Source organism: Hibiscus syriacus, unplaced genomic scaffold, assembly GCF_006381635.1.
Source record: "Hibiscus syriacus cultivar Baekdansim isolate YM2019G1 unplaced genomic scaffold, ASM638163v2 tig00111769_pilon, whole genome shotgun sequence".
In the NCBI taxonomy this organism is placed as follows: Eukaryota; Viridiplantae; Streptophyta; class Magnoliopsida; order Malvales; family Malvaceae; genus Hibiscus; species Hibiscus syriacus.
Genome location: NW_024063172.1, coordinates 3,567,984 through 3,581,229, shown reverse-complemented (window position 1 = coordinate 3,581,229; position 13,246 = coordinate 3,567,984). Strand labels below are relative to the sequence as shown.

Genomic DNA, 13,246 nt, shown 5'->3' with positions numbered 1-13,246 from the left:
CTTGAACTTCTCAAAAACTTCAGATTTCTGTTTCAAAAAATACACCCAAACTTTCCGTGAAAAATCATCAATAAAGTAACATAGTACCTAGATCCACCCAAAGACGATGTCGTGGAAGGCCCCCATACATCAGAATGCACATAATCAAGAATCCCTTGAGTTGTGTGCTTCGCAGTCTTGAAACGGACTTTAGTCTGTTTACCAAAACACAATACTTGCAAAATCGAGCTTACAGCTTTTGACACCATGCAACAAGTTTCTCTTGTAATTCTGCCATACCACGTTCACTAAGATGAGCAAGGCGCATATGCCACAATTTTGTCGTATCATCACAGGACTCAACAGAGTGAACTCCACCTGCAACGGTACTCCTAACAATCTGTAGATATTCCCTGCAGTCATCTTGCCTTTCATCACAGTCAATGCTCCTTTAACAATCCGAATGGTTTCCTATCCTCGTCAGCCTTAGGGATAAAACCATCTTGTGCAAAGTGCCCAAGGAAATCAAATTCTTCTTCAAGTCTGGGATATGTCGAACACCACTCAACGTCCGAACGGAGCCATCGTGCATCTTAATTCTGACATCACCAATACCAACATATTGCAACATCGATCATCACCCAAATAAACCGAACCAGAATTAACCGGCCTGTATGTCGAAAACCATTCCCTATTTGGCGTGATGTGATAAGAACATCCAGAATCAAGAATCCAAGCATCGTCAATTGTGTCGTTGAAATAGAAAGCATATCACCCTCACTGCAATCAGAAGTATCATCTCGACCACGTTCACAGACTTGGATGAGCATCACGCTTCTCATCGGTCTGCTTTTTCAACTTCGGACAGCTCGCTTCATATGTCCCGCTCCTTGCACTTGTAACAGTGAATCTTCTTCTTATCCCTGGATTTGGATCTGGAATTCCGCTTCCCGACCCTGCCTCTCTGGCTTCCGTCCACGATCTCGATTACCCTTGACATATAAGCTATCGGCTTGAGAGCTTTCCCCTGCATTCTGCTTCCGCGGTTGTGAGCCAACAGGCTGCAGTAATCTCCTCAACGTTGATAGTCTCTTTCCCATATGTAAGTATTCCCATGTGTTCGTAAGAGGAAGGCAACGAACACAACAGAATCATCGCTCTGTCTTCATCCTCAATTTTCACATCAAGCCGAGCCAGATCAGAAACGATTTGATTGAAGACATTCACGTGTTGCGCCAAATCGTGATCGTCCTGCATCTTCAGCCCATACAACCGCTGCTCAGATACAGTTTTGCGTTAAGGATTGGACATAAACTGACTTTCCACTTCCTCCAAATTTCGTCTGGAGACGATAGATGCATGACGTGATACATGACCTCGTCCGCCAAGCATAATCGTATGGTTCCTGCCGCTCGCTGCTGCAATTCTTCCAATCTTCCTCATCCATCGACGCCGGCTTTGTAGGTCGCAAAGCCTTCAAGATCCCTTGCTGCGCCAATAGATCATCACCCTCGTTGCCATAATCCGAAGTTACCCTGACCATCGAATTCGCGACTTCGAATTTTGCTCCTGACATCTGATACCAATTGTTGACGAAAACGGGTAAAGAAAACGAAAGAACACGAGAATTTACGAGGTTCGGCAATGTGCTTACGTCCTCGTGCCTAGGCGGCGCTAGAAGTTTATTCAATGATATTTAGGTCTAGGTTACATCTCTATTTATAATAGAAAACCCTGGTACATAATTACAAAATCAACCCTGTACCGTACCGCGGGGGCTGCGCCCCCACACCCCCAACCCACATAATTCGAACCCCACACGAGACTTTTTATGAGCCATACATAACAATTGCTTACATTGCCACTGTGGAAGATGTGGCCCCATCATCGTAACAATCGTCTGTACCGAGTGGGAGGCCGTTGCTCCAACGGCTGGACCACAGTGAATTGGTCTAAACTCGATTCTTAATGTGATGAGGTCGACCTTTGTATGCTTTTAAATCCAAGTCAAGAAAACTTTGCTACAGTCAGAAATAGATATCTTCATCGGTATCGTCCTTGGGGGAAAAAACATGCATGACCGATTCCAAGATTGAAAATCTAATTCATGTGGTGGAAGTTTAGATGGATCAAATGAATGGACTGACGAGATAATATGTTTTATCTCTTAAAATTTGTTTAAGTTCACTTTGTCAAATTCTGCGCCCATCTCAAATTGGAAGTCTGAAGGAAGTAGCTTGCATGTGTATTTATGTATTTTCAGTGGGTTCATTGACCCAAACCAAAATGATTGAATATGGTGTGTATAATCTATATATATATATATAGAGAGAGAGAGAGAGGAGAGAGAGAGAGGAATTGAAAAGTAACCCAAACGATTGCCTATGGGCCAGAGAAGACCTAGCATGGGCTCTCAAGCCCTGGATAATAGGAGGTGGGAAATGGGAGTCCAAGTCAATGGCCTAATCCAGACATTGTGGCCTATAGATGGTCCAAAGAAATGGAATGGCCTCATCCCTAGCTGTTTAGTAGTACCGGAGAATGTGCAACCAAAATCCATGGCTGCACCACCAACGCAATGCTTTATCTTTTAGGAGGTGTAAGTTCACATAATATAAATTATTTTTAAGAATAATTTTTAGATATAATATTGTCTTATATATATTTGATTTATTTCTCAATAATATAGATTATATTATTCAGTTTGTCTCATTTTCATTCCCATTCCCATTCCCATTCGTGAAGGGACGGTACCAACATGATAAGTATTATTATCAATCGAATATTTTATTAGTTTGTGTTTTATAATTATTTATAATTATATTTGATTATTGGTTCATTAATTCAAGTTAAGTATTACATATTTATTATAATACAATTTTTAACTCATTTTTTATTAGTAATGTTAATTTATAAAATTATTAATCTATATCAAATATTAAAAAAATATTATAAATGTGACATCTTAATTTAGTTTATTTATCTATAAAATCAGAATTCAAAATTATGAAATTGTTTTAAAAATCTAATAATAACACCTCATTTCATTAAACTATAAAAATTGACATTTCAATAATTTATTCAAAATAAAATTCTTTTCAAGGAAGATGGTTAGGAATTTACAATGAAGGAAGAATCTTTCATTAAATGGGAGACCTAATTTATAAGGGTAAAGTACACAAAATCATGATTATGGGGTATTATTTTATTCAGTCTCTCGATTATTAAAAGTTACAAAATGATTCATTCATGCGGTAAGAATTCATAATTTCATTTGCTAACATATGTTGTGCTTGCCGAGAATAAAGGGTATGATGACCTATTCTCATTGATTGAAGGTCATGGATTCAATTATTTGTTCTTATGAGTAAAATGTATTAAAAAAACGTTAGGATTTTTTACTATTTTTGGTATTTTTTGATTTATTAATGCGTGTTGTTATTGGGATGAGGTGATGGTGGTCGGCGTTACAGAGGAGCAGTTGACGGGACAGTGGCAGCGTGATAGTGGCGACGACGACAGATGTCTAGGTTGGCGGCTGGTAGCTAGATTTAGGTTAGGGTTAGGGTTTAAATTGGGCCTATTTCGAGTTTGGGTCTGTTGTAATATGGGTTGGTCTTGTAATATTGGACCCGGTTTGGGTCATGTCTGGGGCCTGTAAAAAATAAAATAATTTTAAATGTTATAAATTATTAATATAATATATAATAAAATAAAGTGACAACCCGCACAAGGGTGTCATGTTAAACATCAAATTAATTAAGAAGTTTTTGACATTTATACGAGCTGATTATGTTAATCCAAAATTCGTATTTGAAATGTCAATTGTCTCATTTCCATTCTTGAAAAGATTGTATCTCAAAACAATGAATCTTTATCATCGTAAAATATTTATTATTGTTTAATTATTTTATTTGATTAATTAATTTAAATTTAATATTTAAATCAATTTGTTTTTTTAACTCAATTTTAATTCTAAATCTGTTTAAGAGATTAAATACCTCACTTGTAAATCAATTAATGATAATATTTAATATTTATTAAAGAAACAAAAGTTCAAACCTTGAAGAAAATGATTAGGAATTAATTACAAATGAAAATGGAATCTTTGATCAAATGGTAAGACTATTTATAAAGCAACAAAAATAAGACATATTAATATCAATATTTATTTATTAACAAACTTAAGCGCCAGTAGTCTCCACCATATTTTTTTCAAAGAAAGAAGTTGGTGAGTTCATTACCGCCCTACCCGATTCCTTGTCATTCATTGTTTAAGGCGTTGGGTTGTACGGATTCAACTGCTTCTGGTAGAATTAGTATGCACAGATAGTGAGCCTCGTCACCATATAATCCCACACCTTTTAGCTGCATCTTTTTGTTTCTGTTTTTTTTGTCTTTTGTTGCAATGGATAGAGGAGAGGAGGAGGAGGAGGAGGAAGAGGGACAGATAGAGAAGGAAGAAGAAGCATAGGGAGAGGCCGAGGAGGAAGAGCAGGAGGAGGCAGAGGCGGTAGGGGCGCTTGGCATCATCAGCAAGAGCAGCAGGGAAGAGGATCGAACCAGGGTTGGAGCCGAGGACAAGTGGTTCCAAGCCCAAGTGCAGTCCAGCAGGGTCATGCTCCTATGGTGTCCGGCCGGGGCGAAGGGACGTCTAGTGGAGGTCAAAGACCGTGGGGTGGTCGATCTTTTGATCAAGTTGTGTCAACCCCAAGTCATGGATCTTCTTCTACTTCTTCACCTGCGGGTCATGATCCTGGTATGAGCTTATCCCATTCTTTTGGTTTGTTTTTGAGCATATAAAATATGGTTGTGCCTTGTTGCAATACAGAATTCTTAGTACTGAATAAATTGATTAAGAATGTTTGGTGATGTTTATTGATATACTTAATTACAAGTTGTGTTAGTTTCTGTTTTGTTCAGTCTTCCTCTAGGGATACACAAGAATACCCTTTGTTTAGTTGTTTATTTTCTTATTGTTAAACTATTTTGTTGCTCTGTTTGTTTTCAATCCATGATAAAAACATGAGGCCATAAATTAGCTTGATTCTTTATTGATGTTTCAAAGTGATATTATGTTGATGCTACCAAATTACAGTGCTTATAACAATATTATTTGCCTACAACCTAGTTTCATAACTTCACCTTTCACAGGTGATGTTGCTCCTGCAATGGAATCACAGACTATTTCAAAACCGGCGCTGCCTTCGTCGTCATCTTCCGAAATAATTTTGCCTTTGAAACGACCTGATAATGGCGGGAAGAATGGTATTAGGAACCTTATGCTTCTTGTCAATCATTTTGGTGTAATCTTTGATGCAAAGAAGATTATATTGCACTATGATGTTGATGTTAAGCCAATAGTGGCTTCAAGTAACGGACATCCTGTCAAAATATCGAAGTTTGACTTCTCTTTAATAATGAAAAAGATGTCCGAGGCCAATCCCAACGGTTCCTATTGACAAGACGGTATATGATGGCAGAGAAAACATCTTTAGTGTTGCAGAATTACCTACTAGGGAATTTGAAGTGCAACTATTCGAGTCTTCATCATATCTTGTGACGCTAAAGCTTGTGAATGAACTCGGGATTTCTCAATTGAATGATTCCATTGGTGGACAAGTGCCGTCGGTTCCTCGTGATATATTACAAGCAATGGATTTGGCATTGAAGGAGACTCCAAAAAGGTTTATGTTCTCTTTGACTCATAGTTCCCGTTATCCAGGAGACGACCTTGGGCGTGGTATTGTTGCATCGAGTGATGTAGAGGGATCCGAGACAGATGATGCTGAGCTGTCAGATTGCACCTTTATGGCGCTGAGATACCATGAGTTGACAGATCAACGCAAAGGCGAGAATTGATTATGATATGTTCTTCATTGGGACCGTTTTAAGTGTGCTTCAGTCTTTTGGCCATAACTTTGGCTACGGGTGTCAGAATCGCGCATAAGTCCCCAATCCGGAAAGTTCTTTTCGACACGCACGCTGCCCACATCGAGCTATGCTCCATGTGACCTTTTTTTCGACCTCAAATTCTGCCGTTTTCCCCTCCGAATTACTAGATTTAGATATTTTTTACTATTTATGGTAATATTTCGATTGTCAATTAGGAAGTCATTTTAAATCCGATTTCGGCCGGATTTTTGCAAATTGCTTATTTTATTTTGAATTTCAATTTAGAGTGATTTTCGGGATTTTGCTATTTTTGGTAAAATTCCGATAAACAAGATTTTTGACTATAACAGTCCGGCTTGTGGACTGATTTTGGACAGTTTTGATTTTATAATATTTTATTAAACTCTAGAGACTTTTTTTCTCTGGTTTTTGGGCGAATTTTCTCTTGTGAATCATCTATTGGAACTAGCCTACAGGATAATCGTTATTCTGTCTGGCGTCATCTAGACAACCTAAATATAGTTTGAAGCTGACTTCTCAAGGTTTAGCTTTGTGTCTGGACTACTCAGTGATGCCGGTTCGTAAGCCATTGCCTGTTATTGACTATCTGAAGCAGCAGATAGATGGTTTTAATATAAATGAGTTTGGAAATCTCAAGAAAAAGATTGAAAAAGCGTTGAATGGATTGGACGTCTATAAATCGCATCTTGATTTCGACCGAAGACATAAAATTTATGGATTGTCTTCTAATGGTGCACAAGATATTTCATTTGTCTTGAAAGACCAAGAAATCAACCTTGTAGATTACTTCAAGGTGACGTATGGAATGGATATCAAGCACCAAGCAATTCCCTGCTTGGAATTGGGGAAAAGGAATGGAAGTCATGTGGTGCCTTTGGAATTATGTGTCATAGCTGAAGGGCAGAGATGTCCAAAGGATTTACTTGATAAACAGTAACAAAAAAGTTGAAGAATTTGTCGATGCCTTACCGACCGATAGGAGGGGAAAAAATATGTGATACGGTGCAGGATGCAAATGGTCCTTGTGGGTAAGTATTGATGAACTTGGAACTTTTGAGTTAGATTTGTTTTTAGAACATTCATTTTTACATTCAAGTATGATTTGGTTCTTGTTACAATTTTTTCTCTTCTGCCAACGATTTCGTATAGAGTATTTTAACGATTGAAATGCGAAATTATACTTTTTGACTGCCTAATAATATACATATTCCTTGGTTTGCCTCATCTAGTTTGTCTCTGGATACTGATATGTTTCACTTTGCAGTGGAAAATTGTGGAAAATTTGGGATGAAAGCAAGCAAGAACATGACAATAGTGGCAGGTCGTGTTCTTAGCCCACCTGAGTTGTTTGTTCGTGCTCATCGAGGTGAAAAGATGAAAATAGATGTTCCTGAAAAGAAATGCCTTGGAACCTGCTCATGGTAGCCGTCTGGTTGAAGGGAAGAAAATCGATCGCTGGGCAATTCTTGATTTCACACCATCTGGAACGTCCAAACAAAGCTTGGATTATAATTCATTTGTTCCAAGTCTTATAAAACGTTGCAATGACTGGGGATCGATATTGGGGAGCCACTTCATTATGAGAAGGCTAAAATGAACGTTTAAACATTGAGGATAAGCTTCAAAAGAATGTGAATATTCAGCGCCAACCGGAAGGGCTTCTTCAGCTGCTTCTTTGTGTGATGGCTGGAAAACGCCCTGGCTACGGTTGCCTTAAATTTGTTGCCGAGATCACAGTTGGCATTATGACCCAATGTTGTCTGTCTCTTGGTGCCAATCAAGCGACAGATCAATACCTTGATATCTTGCTTTGAACATTAATGCCAAGCTGGAGGCCAAAATGTAGACATCAATGAACCTCTACTTCACTTCAAAGATGAAGGTCATCTTATGTTTGTAGGTGCCGATGTCAATCATCCTGTCAAGAACTCAACAAGTCCTTCAATAGCAGCTGTTGTAGCTTCTATGAATTGGCCTGTTCCTCATCGCTATGCGGCAAGAATTTGTCCACAAGAACCCAGATCAGAGAGATTCAGACTCACCGAGATGTGTTGGGAGCTAATCTTATAACAAGTTAAACAATCGCATGCCTGCTTAATTGTGATATTTCGCGATGGAGTGGTGAAAGCCAGTTGATATGGTACTTAATGAGGAGTCGGTTGTCCAGAGAGCCTTTAAAGCAAAGGATTACTTTCCGACCATCACACTTATCGTAGCGCAGAAGAGACACCACACACGTTTCTTTCCGATGAACGAACAACATGGAGATTCCTCCCGCAATGTGCCTCCAGGAACCGTTATTGATTCAGCTGTTGTGGATCCTTCGGGGTTTCATTTCCATCTGTTTAGCCACTGTGGTATGATTGGGACTAGCAAGTCAACACAATACCACGTCCTCTGGGACGAACATGGGTTCACTAGTGACCATATCAACAGCTTATACATAGCACGTGCTTCACTTCTGCTCGGTGCACCAAGTCTGTCTGCTTGATCCCACCGGTTCACTATGCCGACCTCACTGCATTCAGAGGTCGGCTTTACCAGCAGGTGTTGGATCGACGACAATCTCAACCACCGGCTGATGCATTTGACAACAGCTATTACAGGGTCCATGCTGACCTGGAAAATTCAATGTTTTTCATCTGAAAAAATAAAACGTCTCGATGATATCAACCTCCTAAAGGAGTTTGTGAGTGAATCTATCCGCGCATCGTGTTCAGCGTATCCCATTGTTATGATGTGTTTTAATCTGCTAAGTGTGTGTGAGAACCCGGTTGTTGTTTGAAGACACTCTATCCTATATTACTGAATAAATAAGGAGGTTTGATGTATCTATTTGATCACTTTATCCTTAAAACAAACATACTGCAGAAAATATTAACCATCGGTAACAGTACAGTCAATGGTACTAAGAGTTTAGAGAGAAAATGAATACAGAGAATGTTCTAGTGGAGTCAGGCATGTCGAATTTCTTACATAAGATTTGAATTCTAAACTTTACTGAAAGAATCGAGTTTCTTACGTAAGATTGAAATTCTAAGAATTCTAAAGAATATCCAACTTCTTTGAATAAAGGTTTGATCATTTTTCCTTTTGAAGAATGAAGAAAGCTGAGATAGTAAAGCTATCGACTTGCTTTGGATCCAATGACTTCAAACGATGACAAATGATCTATTAGCTTCAAAGATTCTTTATCTTTAGTGGAAACTGCATTTGCCCTATCATCATAATAACCGGCTATACCCAGTGGTAGCCGTAGCTCCAATGGTTGGATCACAGTTAGGGAAGGTTATTTCACCCACATCCGACGGGTTCGATTCGATCCGACCCGACCCGACCTGACTTGATCGGGTCGATTTTTTTTTTTAATTCATGTTCAGGTGAAGGGTGAAAAGCTCCGACCTGACCCAAGGATAATAACATAATTTCTTTAAAAATTTATTATTTTTAATTAAATCCTTAATTTACCGAGTCAAGTCATGTCGGAATCGGATGAAAGATATATATTTTTCGAATCAGATGTAGAATAAAATAAATTTAGTCAAGTCATTCAAATGGAAGATACATATTTTCAGGTCGAATCAGGATACCATTCATTTTAATTACTAAAGTAATTTGATTTGTTCTTCTATGCAAGATTACTTTGTAAAAAAGAAACTTTAATCTTATAAATACTATAGATTAAATTTAAAGTAAGTTGATTAAATTTTAAATCATGTTAAGAAATAAATCTTCTGATATTCTTTTTCGAAAGAGTGATTATTCTTCTTTTTTTGTCTATAGTTTTTTAATGTTAAATATTGATATTATTTATTTTAAATTAAGTTGTATTCGTTATAATTGTATTTATATTTTATAATAATAAAAAAAATTAAACGTAGAAAATAATATAGAAACTAAACTCAAAATTAAGTTAAAGTATATGAAAATCATACTAACTCAATTCTTTTAAATGTCTATTACGTATATGTTTATAATATTTTTTTATGATTTTTGACGTGATCTTATAATGATATATATATTTTATTTTGAATAATTATATATATATATATATTATAAATAATATTATTTAAACTCACTTCCCAGTCCCAGAAACTGGGGCTAACCTTGAAGCCATAAGTTTGAGAAAGCTCAGCTCCAACTTGGAGCAACTCATTGTTGACAATTCTCCCGTTTTTAGTGATGCTGATATAGTTGTTGAAGGGTTCCTGTTGGTGTTCATGGATGTATTTTAGCTGTTAGGAGTAAGTTTTTCGATGAGGTATTCAAGAAAGGATCTGAGTCTAATGGGAAACCGAGTTGTAACTTGTCCGAGTTGCTGCCTTATGGCAAGATTAGACTTGAAGCTTTCCAGATTTTATTGAGTCATTTGTATACCGGGAAGCTCAAGCCTTCTCCCATGGAGGTTTCCGCATGTGCGATAATGTTTGTGCTCATGACGCTTTTCCTCCTGCCATTAACTTTGCCGTCGAGTTGATGTATGTCGTCGTATTTCAAGTACCGGAGCTTGTTCCACTTTTTCAGTTAAGCATATGGTTAGCATGGTGATTGGTGATTAATATAGTTATAGTTGACTTGTGATCTATCGTAGTTATAGTTATATATGTATAGTAAAAATATTGAAATGAAGCATTGATTAGAGCGGTGAATTGCTACTTATTTCACTTTTGTATACATTTGCAGCGACGTCTTCTTTATTCGTTGAGAAGCCTTTGTCGAAGATATCATCCGATCCTTGTGGTTGCCTTCCATTGTCAATGCAGTCAGCTTGTTTCTCAATGTGTTGATAGAGTAGCAAGGTCGGATCTTGAGAGCATCTGTATCGAGAAAGAGCTTCCTTATGAAGTTGCAGAGAGTATTCGGTTGCTTCGCCTCAAGTCTCCATCTGACGCCGAAGAAAACGACGCAGTGGTTGATCCTTTGCGGGAAAAAAGAATCCGGAGAATACTCAGAGCATTAGACTCCGACGATTTTGAACTTGTTAAACTACTTTTAACTGAGTCTGACATAACTTTGGATGATGCTGCTGCCCTCCATTATGCTGCAGATAATGTGACCCCAAGTTGTCTCTGAGATCCTTGGCCTGCGTCTGGCTGATGTAAACCTGCGAAATTCTCGTGGTTACACGGTTCTTCACATTGCCGCGATGCGTAAAGAACCATCGGTGATAATGTCACTCCTAGCCAAGGGGGCGTTTGCTTCAACGTTGACGTTGGATGGACTAGTGCTGTTAACATCTGCCGGAGCTTGACAAGACCGAAGGACTATCATGCAAAATCAGAACAAGGGAAGGAAACAAATAAAGACCGGATATGCATCGATGTTCTAGAGAGGGAAATGAGGCAAAATCCAATGGCCGGCGATGTTTCTGTCGCTCCCATACATTGGCTGAAGATCTGCACATTAGAATTTTGTACCTAGCGAACCGAGTTATTACTTTCTAAGGATTTCAAGCGGCTATGTCTCTAGAATCGGTTATCGTACTGTGTTTACCAACATTTCATAATGGAGTATAGTGTTTTCAATCTGAAATTATTCACTAGTAATGTCATATGTCTTTGACGTGATATCGGATAGTGGAAGTATTACGGTGCTTGTGAAAACCATGAAATGGATAAATAGTAGCATTCGTTCTGCAAGTGCTCCTATTATCGGTTCATATTCTGAGGATTAACTCTCAAGTGTTGTTGGCTATTGCAGTGGCAAGGTTACTTTTCCCGAGTGAAGCAAAACTTGCCATCGACATAGCACATGCAGAGACGACCTCCGTACTTGCTAATGCTCTTCCATCAAAAAGTTCAAATGGGAACTTGAGGCAGGTTGATTTGAATGAGACAACAATTATGCAGAGGAAAAGACTTCTTGCTAGGATGGGTTCCCTTATGAAAACAGGTGAGCTAACGCATCAAATATACTCGTATTTAGTTCGATATCCTGTCCAAACAAGCTCCCTTTAGCAGCTATTGTCTTAATCGGATCATGTCGGTTGTTTTGCAGTGGAGATGGGCCGGCGCTACTTCCCTCATTGCTCGGAAGTGCTCGATAAATTCATGGAGGACGACCTTCCCGATTTCTTCTACTTCAAGACGGGCACCCCGGAAGAGCAAACGATAGAGAGAACACGCTTCAGGGAGCTTAAAGAGGACGTCAAGAAGGCATTTAACAAGGACAAGGCTGAGTTTAACTGCAACAGTTCGTCTTCATCGTCATCAACATCCTTAATAGACGGTGGCCCTTACAAGAACGTAAAATTATGAAGAAATGTTAGTCGGTAAGGATGTCTTGTGAGCAAAACTTATAATTATTCCTTTTGTCTGCTACGATATTGCCGGCAAAACTTGTTCTATAAGAAATCCCCCTGGTGACAAAGGTAGCAAAAGTTATACATACCATTAATTACCTACATGAATTTTTTATGTTCATTAGTGACTTTAGAGATCTATGATGATAGAAAATTCTCAACTATGATTCATTTCCTTCAACATTTCTATATTTGTTGTTGATAAACTTCATATTTGTCAAATAAAACTATTCTTACTTATCATATAAGTAAATAAATGTAGTATAAAGGAGTATGGCCGTCACAAAAACTAAGAAAGTTTGATAATGTCGTTTATTAAATTAAATCAATTATAAAAATGAAATAGAGAAATTTTATAAATAACGGAAATAATAAAATAAAAAGAAATAGTAAATGAAAAATGATAAAAAAATAATTAAAGTAAAAGAGAAAATAACCTCAGTGACCAAAAATCCCATATAATATACGATTTTAACCAACTTTTTCCGGATTTGCCAAAATGACCAACAAAATCGCAATGCGATCGCTAATTCGCAACGCGATCTCCATTATCGTAAATTCGCGTTGCATTTTCGCAATGCGATAGTTGAAAATCGCGTTGCGATAGTCTACAGTGTCGTTGCGATTTTCCCAATTCGCAATGCGAATAAGTAAATCGCAACGCGAATTGGGAAAATCGCAATGCGATACTGACTATCGCAATGCGATAATACAAAATCGCAACGAGATACTTACTTTCGCAACGCGATACTGACTTTCGCAACGCGATTCTGACTTTCGCAACGCGATAATACATAATCGCAATGCGATTTTCAAAACGCCATTAGTATCCTGGCCAAGTATTTTATTTTTAAATTCCAAACACGAATATTAATATATTGGAACACTGAACCGTCCACAGTATATCCCGTAATCGCAACTCATAACCTAAAACCTAAAATCACAACTCAGTCCCATCTCCATCTCTCACTCTCTCACCCATCTCCGACGAAATCCGTCCCCATCTCCGGCGAAATCCGTCTATCTCCATCTCTCAGAGCCACCCTCACA

General features: G+C 38.1%; 2 pseudogenes; both read left to right on the top strand.

Moving 5' to 3' along the window:
* Positions 1-4,473: 4,473 nt before the first annotated feature.
* Positions 4,474-8,541, top strand: LOC120169606 (annotated as a pseudogene).
* A 1,430-nt stretch (positions 8,542-9,971) lies between these two features.
* LOC120169904 lies at positions 9,972-12,385 on the top strand (annotated as a pseudogene).
* The last annotated feature ends 861 nt before the right edge of the window (positions 12,386-13,246 follow it).